Below are 10273 nucleotides of genomic sequence, written 5' to 3'. Positions count from 1 at the left end.
ACATACAGAGAATGTTCCTCTAACTAATGTAAAACTGGACACTCAAGCATCAGGGGAACATTAAGGGTAACATTACAAAAACATTCTCTCTCCCTAGAATTGTTTGCTGGGTTCTGTTTGACAAGAAATGTTCTCTTGGAATCAGTTCTTGCATCTCACTGGAACCTTCCTATGAAAACATAAGGTAATTACCTAATGAGACTCTTAACCCCTAGGGCAGTGGTATTCAAAGTCGGGGTTGCACTGCAGTGGGGTCGCAAAAATACAAAATAAGAATAAATACTTTTTTATATACAGTACCACCTACTCATTCCAGGGTTTTTCTTTATTTTAACTATTTTCTACATTGTAGTAGAACACTTGTTGGCTGCTTTTCCTTCACTCTGCCGTCCGACTCATTCCAAACCAGCACTCCATCACTCTCCTTCTTAGTAAAATAGCCCTTACACAGCCTGGAGGTGTGTTGGGTCATTGTCCTGTTGAAAAACAAATGATAGTCCCACTAAGCCCAAACCAAATGGGATGGCGTATCGCTTCAGAATGCTGGGGTAGCCATGCTGGTTAAGTGTACCTTGAATTCTAAATAAATTACAGACAGTATCACCAGCAAAGCACCCCCACACCATCACACCTCCTCCTCTATGCTTTACGGTGGGAAATACACATGTGGAGATCATCCGTTCACCCACACCGCGTCTCACAAAGACACGGCAGTTGGAACCAAAAATCTCCAATTTGAACTCCAGACCAAAGGATACATTTCCACCGGTCTAATGTCCATTGCTCGTGTTTCTTGGCCCAAGCAAGTCTCTTCTTATTATTGATGGCCTTTAGTAGTGGTTTCTTTGCAGCAATTCGACCATGAAGGCCTGATTCACACAGTCTCCTCTGAACAGTTGATGTTGAGAGGCTGGTAACTCTAATTAACTTATCCTCTGCAGCAGAGGTAACTCTGGGTCTTCTATTCCTGTGGCGGTCCTCATGAGAGCCAGTTTCATCATAGCACTTGATGGTTTTTGCGACTGCACTTGAAGAAACTTTCAAAGTTCTTGACATTTCCGTATTGACTGACCTTCATGTCTTAAAGTAATGATGGCCTGTCGTTTCTCTTTGCTTATTTGAGTTGTTCTTGCCATAATATGGACTTGGTCTTTTACCAAATAGGGATATCTTCTGTATACCCCCCCTACCTTGTCACAACACAACTGATTGGCTCAAACGCATTAAGAAGGAAAGAAATTCTACAAATTAACTTTTAAGAAGTCACACCTGTTAATTGAAATGCATTTCAGGTGACTACCTCATGAAGCTGGTTGAGAGAATGCCAAGAGTGTGCAAAGCTGTCATCAAGGGCTCCCGAGTGGCGCAGCGGTCTAAGGCACTGCATCTCAGTGCTTGAGGCGTCACTACAGACTCCCTGGTTTGATTCCAGGCTGTATCACAACCGGCCGTGATTGGGAGTCCCATAGGGTGGCACATAATTGGCGTCGCCCGGATTTGGCCGGTGTAGGCTGTCATTGTAAATAAGAATTTGTTCTTAACTGACTTACCTAGTTAAATAAAGGCGAAGGGTGGCTCTTTGAAGAATCTCAAATATATTTTGATTTGTTTAACACTTTTTTGGTTTCTTAATGATTCCTTATGTGTTATTTCATGGTTTTGATGTCTTCACTATTATTCTACAATGTAAAAAATATATTGAACAAAAATATAAATGCAACATGAAACAATGTCAACGATTTTACTGAGTTACAGTTCATGTAAGGAAATCAGTAAATTAAAATTAATTCATTAGGCCCTAATCTATGGATTTCACATGACTGGGCAGGGGCGCAGCCATCGATGGGCCCCACCCATTGGGGAGCCAGGCCCAGCAAATCAGAATGAGTTTTTCCCACAAAAGGCCTTTATTACAGACAGAAATACTCTTCAGTTTCATCAGCTGTCCGGGTGGCTGGTCTCAGACAATCCCGCAGGTGAAGAAGCCGCATGTGGAGGTCCTGGGCTGGCGTGGTTGGAGGTACTGCCAGATTCTCTAAAATTACATTGGAGGCGGCTTATGGTGAACATGAAATTATCTGCTAACAGCTCTGGTGGACATTCCTCCTACAGTCAGCATGCCAATTGCATGCGCCCTCAAAACGTGAGACATCTGTGGCATTGTGTTGTGTGACAAAACTGCACATTTTAGAGTGGCCTTTTATTGTCCCCAGCACAAGGTGCACCTGTGTAATGACCATGCTGTTTAATCAGCTTCTTGATATGCCACACCTGTCAGGTGGATGGATTATCTTGGCGGAGAAATGCTCACTAACAGGGATGTAAACAAATTTGTGCAAAACATTTGAGAGAAAGAAGCTTTTTGTGCATATGGAACATTTCTGGGATCTTTTATTTCAGCTCATGAAACATGGGACCAACACTTTACATGTTGCGTTTCTATTTTTGTTCAGTATATATTTTATTTTTTATTAACAGTATAGATTATTGTATGGGACAATATACAAACGTTTTTGAAAAATATAAATGTTGTTAAAGATTTGGGGGAGTAAATGTATTTATTGGTTTCTTTTCGATAAGAGATGGAAACGTAATGAAGTGAAGGGTTTTGTTGATGTAAAAAAATGTATGTACCAATTTCAAGTTTGTGTCATTCGATTTTGGGTGGGGTGGGGTCGCGAGACGTTCTTAAGAAAAAATGGGATCTCCAGAAATTCTGGCAGAAAAAATGGGGTTCCCGCTGAAAAGGTTTGAATAACACTGGGGGCCCGGGGCTGGGTTTTCTACTAAGCTAACATATGGAATTGTTTTAAGATGGTCATACCAAGGATCATTTAGCTATTTGATTAGGAATATTATGACCCCTGTAGGTATAAAAAGATATACAGTTGAAGTCGGAAGTTTACATACACTTAGGTTGGAGTCATTCAAACTCATTTTTCAACCACTCCACAAATTTCTTGTTAACAAACTATAGTTTGGCAAGTCGGTTAGGACATCTACTTTGTGCATGACACGTAATTTTACCAACAATTGTTTACAGACAGATTATTTCACTTATAATTCACTGTATCACATTTCCAGTGGGTCAGAAGTTTATGTACACTAAGTTGACTGTGCCTTTAAACAGCATGGAAAATTCCAGAAAATTATGTCATGGCTTTAGAAGCTTCTGATAGGCTAATTGACATCATTTGAGTCAATTTGAGGTGTTCCTGTGGATGTATTTCAAGGCCTACCTTCAAACTCAGTGCCTCTTTGCTTGACATCATGGGAAAATCAAAAGAAATCAGCCAAGACCTCCGAAAAGAAATTGTAGACCTCCACATGTCTGGTTCATCCTTGGGAGTAATTTCCAAACGCCTGAAGGTACCGCTCGTCATACCGCTCAGGAAGGAGACGCGTTCTGTCTCCTAGAGATGAACGTACTTTGGTGCGAAAAGTGCAAATCAATCCCAGAACAACAGCAAAGGACCTTGTGAAGATGCTGGAGGAAACAGGTACAAAAATATCTATATCCACAGTAAAACAAGTATTATATCGACATAACCTGAAAGGCTGCTCTGCAAGGAAGAAGCCACTGCTCCAAAACCGCCATAAAAAAGCAGTTTGCAACTGCACATGGGGACAAAGATCATACTTTTTGGAGAAATGTCCTCTGGTCTGATGAAACAAAAAAAGAACTGTTTGGCCATAATGACCATCGTTATGTTTGGAGGAAAAAGGGGGACGCTTGCAAGCCGAAGAACACCATCCCAACCGTGAAGCACATGGGTGGCAGCATCATGCTGTGGGGGTGGTTTGCTGCAGGAGGGACTGGTGCACTTCACAAAATAGATGGCATCATGAGGAAGGAAAATCATGTGGATATATTGAAGCAACATCTCAAGACATCAGTCAGGAAGTTAAAGCTTGGTCGCCAATGGGTCTTCCAAATGGACAATGACCCCAAGCATACTTCCAAAGTTGTGGCAAAATGGCTTAAGGACGACAAAGTCAAGGTATTGGAGTGGCCATCACAAAGCCCTGACCACAATCCTATAGAAAATTTGTGGGCAGAACTGAAAAAGCATGTGGTGCAAGGAGGCCTAAAAAACCTGACTCAATTACACCAGCTCTGTCAGGAGGATTGGGCCAAAATTCACCCAACTTATTGTTGGAAGAAACGTTTGACCCAAGTTAAACAATTTAAAGGCAATGCTACCAAATACTAATTGAGTGTATGTAAACGTCTGACCCACTGGGAATGTGATGAAATAAATAAAAGCTGAAATAAATCATTCTCTCTACTATTATTCTGACATTTCACATTCTTAAAATAAAGTAGTGATCCTAACTGACCTAAGACAGGGAATTTTTACTAGGATTAAATGTCAGGAATTGTGAAAAACTGAGTTTAAATGTATTTGGCTAAGGTGTATGTAAACTTCCGACTTCAACTGTATATATATATATATATTTTTTAGTCATTTTAGCAGACGCTCTTATCCAGGGCGACTTACAGTTAGTGAGTGCATACATTTTTAGTTTTTATACTGGAATCGAACCCACAACCCTGGTGTTGCAAATGCCATGCTTTACCAATTGAGCTACATCCCTGCCGGCCATTCCCTCCCCTACCCTGAACGAATTGACCCCATGGGTCTCCCAGTCGCAGCCGGCTACGACAGAGCCTGGATTCGAACCAGGATCTTTAGTGGCACAGCTAGCACTGCGATGCAGTGCCTTAGACCACTGCGCCACTCGGGAGTATATTGTTGAAACATTGAATTTAGCCTTACTGCTATTAGCCCAAAGAAACCCATTGAATAAAATATTCATACATGGAAAAACAGTCAGAAAGTACATCAAAAGGAAGTATGTTTTGAAGTGTCTGTTCTATATCTGAGAGATATAAGAAAGTGACCCGTATACCTTTGACATGGACATGCCCCATTCACTTCCATTCATTTTTCGGCCTTGTAGCGGGTTACCTTCAGACGAGTCCTGTGACACTTGTGGGGGTCGTAGAGCAAAACAGAGAACACCATCAGAGAACGGAGAACACGATGTGTTCATGAGAGTCTCATCTTTCCATAGAGGGGTCATATTACTGTGTAGCCCAAACCGTTCAGAGGCTATAGACGTTTTCATGAGAAGACTGATTTTCGGGAATGGCTCCGGTCTGACAAACACTGCTGTAGCGATGGATTGAGACACAGCACATGCAAAAAACAGATATATCAAGTTTAAATGTATGGATTTTGATGGGGATGTGTTATTATGCTAATTAGATTTGACATGGACATCAGCTCTAGGGGGGGAACGTTCTCTAAAGTTGTGGGAGCTTTTATTGTTTGCTGGGAGGTTACAGGGAAAACCCAGACTTCCCCTGCCTGCTGATTAATGACAGAGAGCTGGGCATCAACACTGGCTGGCCCACATTGGCCTAGAGGAGAACGTTTCACACTCTCTCTCTCGCATACACACATACACTTAGATTTACACACTGAGACACATAATACTGAGACATACAGACCACGAGCAGAGCGGAACATCACAGTGGCCTGCTCTGGATTTGAGTCACCGCAGAGTGCACACATCTGCAGAGCAGCTCACACTACTCGATAGGAGTCAACCACACACGATCTATGTCGAACCCACACACACAGATAGGCATACACACACACACAAAGTCCACACACACACACAAAGTCCCCTCGTCAAACACTCACACTTGCCAAGTAAACAGTGGCAGAAGCCAATTGCGAGAATAATATGGAAAAACAATGGCTGGTACCCTTACCCACAGCAGCTGGGTTTGTGCCATACTGTCCACAGCTGGAGTTTAGGGTTCATAACTTCATTATTGAGACACCCTCATAAGGGACACCAGGGATGGTAAAAGTAGGCCAAATAAATACTGTTCTATTTGTATTTAGACACTGTATACAAAATATTTTGACCATCTACTTTTAATGTGTCAAGTTGATTCATTGATCGAATAGGCTACACACACGGCACAGAGTGAACATACAGTACATACCGTACTCAGGACTATCGGAAATAAACAGGGAACTCAACCAATGTGACCCCTTATGAAGCAATCTCCAAGCCGTCCATTCATTGTAAACAATAATATTTAGATGGGGATGAGAGTATGGGTAAATATTTGTTCGCTTGTCTTTGGGTTGCTAATACAATCCTTTGATTGAGCATGAGGGCCTGTGGAGTCTGTCATGGTTAATTATACATGCACAGAGATTATTTGATCTTGTCTTCTGTCGTGTCAACAAGAAACACTTTTAATCTCACTTAAGGACCACACACACCACACTGAATGTTGATCTGCCATTTCTCTGCCGATCATGCCGTGCGCTGGGTTTTAGGGACCACCCCCGCTGGTGGACGCCTGACTGCCAACATTTTCACGCGATTCTACATGTAAAATCGGTTTGCAATCGGTTGGAAAATTACAGCTGGCACTCTGTTCAGAGTTGCTAAGTACTCTTGGCTGGTAAACACTATTGGTGTGTCCGAGCCTAGACCAGCGTTTACCAACTCCGGTCCTCGAGTACCCCCAATTGTACACATTTTTATTGTAGCCCTGGACAAGCACAACTGATTCAACTTGTCAACTGATTCAACTTGCCCTCGATGAGTTGAACCAGGTATGTTTGTCCGGGGCTATAACAAAAATGTATACCGTTGGGGGTACTCCAGGACCGGAGATTGGAAACACTGCTTTAGACCATACAACCTTCCCTAGTTACCTCATCCATGGGGCCTGAGTTTTCCTGAGTAGGAAAAACTCCTGTTACCACACTATACCCATGGATCCCAAAAGTGTTTTACTCTGACCAACCTAAGGGTTTTGCAAGTAACTAAGCTTGTAAGCTTTCTACAAGTCAAGCTTAGTCAACAAAACAGAGGTTTTTAGCCAGCAGGATCTAGTCAGGTCTTCACCGACGACCCCAAAACAAATACCCCATTTCCCATCATATGGCCTCAACCCACCATGACAGTAACCAACAAACTTCCCTCTAAACTCAATTTTTACAGGTCCACCAGTGTATTCCCAGGTTGTATTGATCCCCCTCCCCGTCTAACACAAACAAGGGACAGATAAATATCTCAGTCCAGGGCCAGTGTGGGGGTCTGCCAGGGGAATACAGCACCAGGGCTGGAGGATGGTGCAGAGCAGAGTGGAGCAGCCCATTCTGTTGCACAACAACCAGCCCTGAGTGGGAAACAGTGAAACAGGGAGGCCAGTGAATCAGCCTGGTAAAAAGCTGTTTTCTGTTGAGGAAAGTATTTTCCCTTCTAGAATCTGCAACTGCTGTACATATGCCTAACAGTAACTGACTTCAGTTGCTGAAATTGTTTTTGTGTACCGGCCTATGGAAAATGCAGTTCCTCGCGAGGAAGGAAAATAAAAATAAAATTGTAGGAAAACAAACTCTCTCTAATATAAGCGTTGTTCTGATGGCAAAGGACTCTGAGGAAACATTATTCAGAGGGAGTAGGGAGTACAAATTAAAAACAGCTCGTCATAAAGTGTATCGTGTTAATCTAAGGTAGCATTGCATCCTATAAGGTAGCCTCCATGCAAGTGTGCACCCAAGATAGCATACTCTTAAGGGTGCCATAGCTCAGCATCCAGGTGGACAGAGTATCTTCAAGAGGGGCTTTCCTCCAACGATGGGACCAGAAGGTTTAGACTGCTCTTTATAAGGAATAGTCTCATCAGGGGTTAGGGACGGTACATGTGGTGGCAATTTGGGGGTTGGCATTCCCCCTCCCGAGCCCTGTGGTGCTATGACTGTACCCCTCTCACCTGCCTACTCATAAAGTGGCTGTGAGCTCTGGATTGCTTGGCACTGCATCACCCCTACGCCCGTATAAAGACAGACAAGCAGGGGTTGTAAATAGAGTTGGTTAGGGGGCCAGAGGTTTATAAACATTGCTCCTTTCCCAAGGGCTGGACTTTATAAACAGGAGAAGAGGAAGGCAGGCAGCGCACCTGGGTCAACACTGCTATGCTGCAAACCTTGCACTATGCACGCATGAAAATTGCACACACATACGCGTGAGCAGTGGTCAGTCAAATGAGTTAAATGTCTGACATACGTTTCACACAGAGAGAACACAGAAGAAAGCAGGGCGAGAAAGCAGAGGGTTCATTTTTTGGATTTTATTAAAACACGGTGTGGAGTTTACCATCGGAAGTTACCATCACAAACATGATTGTTTCTAATAAAAAAGTAAACAAAACAAAAGAGCCTAGTTACAGGAGACATTACAGGAGTCTGGTGAAAGTAAATCAATGAATTCACGGCAAATAATGAGTGAAAGACACTCCCCCCAAAATAAAAACTAAATGTTCACATGTTGTAAAAATACATTTCCCAAATTTCAACATTATACACAGCTCATTTAAAACATGTATTAATTCATTGTTAGATGAAGGTTAGATGTCAGTGCCAAAGAACAGAACAGAAGGTAAAAGCAAATACAGAACTCACGGTGTACAAATGAAGGAAGGGAGAGAATGGTGAGGGCTTCTGGAAGTCAGGAGACTGCTCTACACTCTGAGGAGCGTGGAACACAGAACAGGGAGAGAAAGAGGCTGCAGGAGGATATGTGTGCATTTCAACCCTGAGAGAGAAAAGTGACCAATTCTATCCATAATTTTCAGCTGGTCTGACAGACCACATCAGTGTCTGCTGTGGCCCCCTGAGACTCGGGGCTGGCCATGAAAGACTTTCAGAGCGCCGGAGCAGGAGGGGGAACATTTTCACACCCCAGAGTGAAATATCAGATGGACTTTCCTTCAGTCTGTAGCACTGACAGTGACCTACTCAGCTACATGTAGGCATATTCAATCAAAATGGTTCACCTGGTTAAGTCAGAAATGTTTTTTTCTGGACTGAGAGAATGCATATTTTGATTGATGTACTCAACAAATCATTTTCAGTGTGAAACTTACCCGACACTCAACTGCATATCAATTCAAATATGCTTTTTTTTTTAGCTCTGTGGAGAGTATGTTACTTTTGACTTAACCGGGAAACCTTGTCACCAGTGTTTGATTGAATAACAACATTACAGTGTGAGTTGTTAGCGGGGTTTCGTCTGACTGTGTGTCTCTCCTACCCCACCTACTGTGGTCAACTGTGTTTAAGGCAGTGAGTGTTTCCATGGCAACTCTACAGCTCCTATACAGGGAGAGTTAATGCCTGGAGGCTAACTACAGGAGGGCAGCTAGGACAAAAACAAACTCACTAAACGTTTGTTCCTGAAATGTTTCAGTACAACATGTTGAACACAGAGTGAGCGCGATTACAAATGAAAAGTCTAAAAAAAAATATTCAAACAGAACGTTTCGAACAACACATTGCTCAACTGAAAACAACCAAAATATATAATCAATATCATCAACGGCAATTTAAGCTCATAATTCAAACTATGGGGGATACTTAAAAAAATATATACTCATCACATGACACAGGAGCCTATAATGTCCTCATGTCCATGTCCTCATAGACTCTGGTAGGAAAGGGAAAAAACTGTACATCACTGGTTACTGACCACCACAAAATGGCAACTAGGGTTAAGCATTTGGGAGCAAAGGGTGGACAACAAGATGACAAATCTTTAAGCCAATAGCATTTGCCCTCCAGAAATACCTCACATGCACAATAGCTAGAGCTGCATGACATTACGGAGAATAGAAAAGGCGGATAGTTCTACATTCCAGAAAATAAAAACAGATCAAGCTGACACTTTCAATTTGAATCCAAGTTTCATTGTGCTGTAGAACGGGAGGTTGAAGAAGCTTGTCAGATCAACTGGAATCTGATGTCGAAATGTAAAATCATGGGAAAGCATTGTGCTCATTTTTCACAAAGAAACAAATGAAGTATAACATTTCAAAAGGTGAAGATGATAAGTAACTGGTCTCGAAGCCTGAGATTTTTGACATGGGAAAAACAGCAGAGAAATCCTAAAAAGTTGTTTGGACATGTCGGTTATTGAGTGGGGTATTTATTTATCATTGTCATCATTGTTACAATTTTCACAACCCTTCTGGTCAGGAATAGCAAAGGGGTCTCTACAAAAGCTGTACAAAAAAGAAAAGGGTTTGAACGTACATTCAATATCTGTTACTGAGGTACTAGAAAAGGTATTCCCTTGAAACGACGAGAGACGACGGCGTTAAAGAGTTACTCGTAGGGACTACTCCTTCAGAAAGACGTCTGGTCAATACAACCAATGTGTGTGTGTGTGTGTG

Source organism: Coregonus clupeaformis, chromosome 3 (assembly GCF_020615455.1).
Source record: "Coregonus clupeaformis isolate EN_2021a chromosome 3, ASM2061545v1, whole genome shotgun sequence".
NCBI classification, from domain to species: domain Eukaryota; kingdom Metazoa; phylum Chordata; class Actinopteri; order Salmoniformes; family Salmonidae; genus Coregonus; species Coregonus clupeaformis.
Note: the sequence above shows the minus strand (reverse complement) of the source record.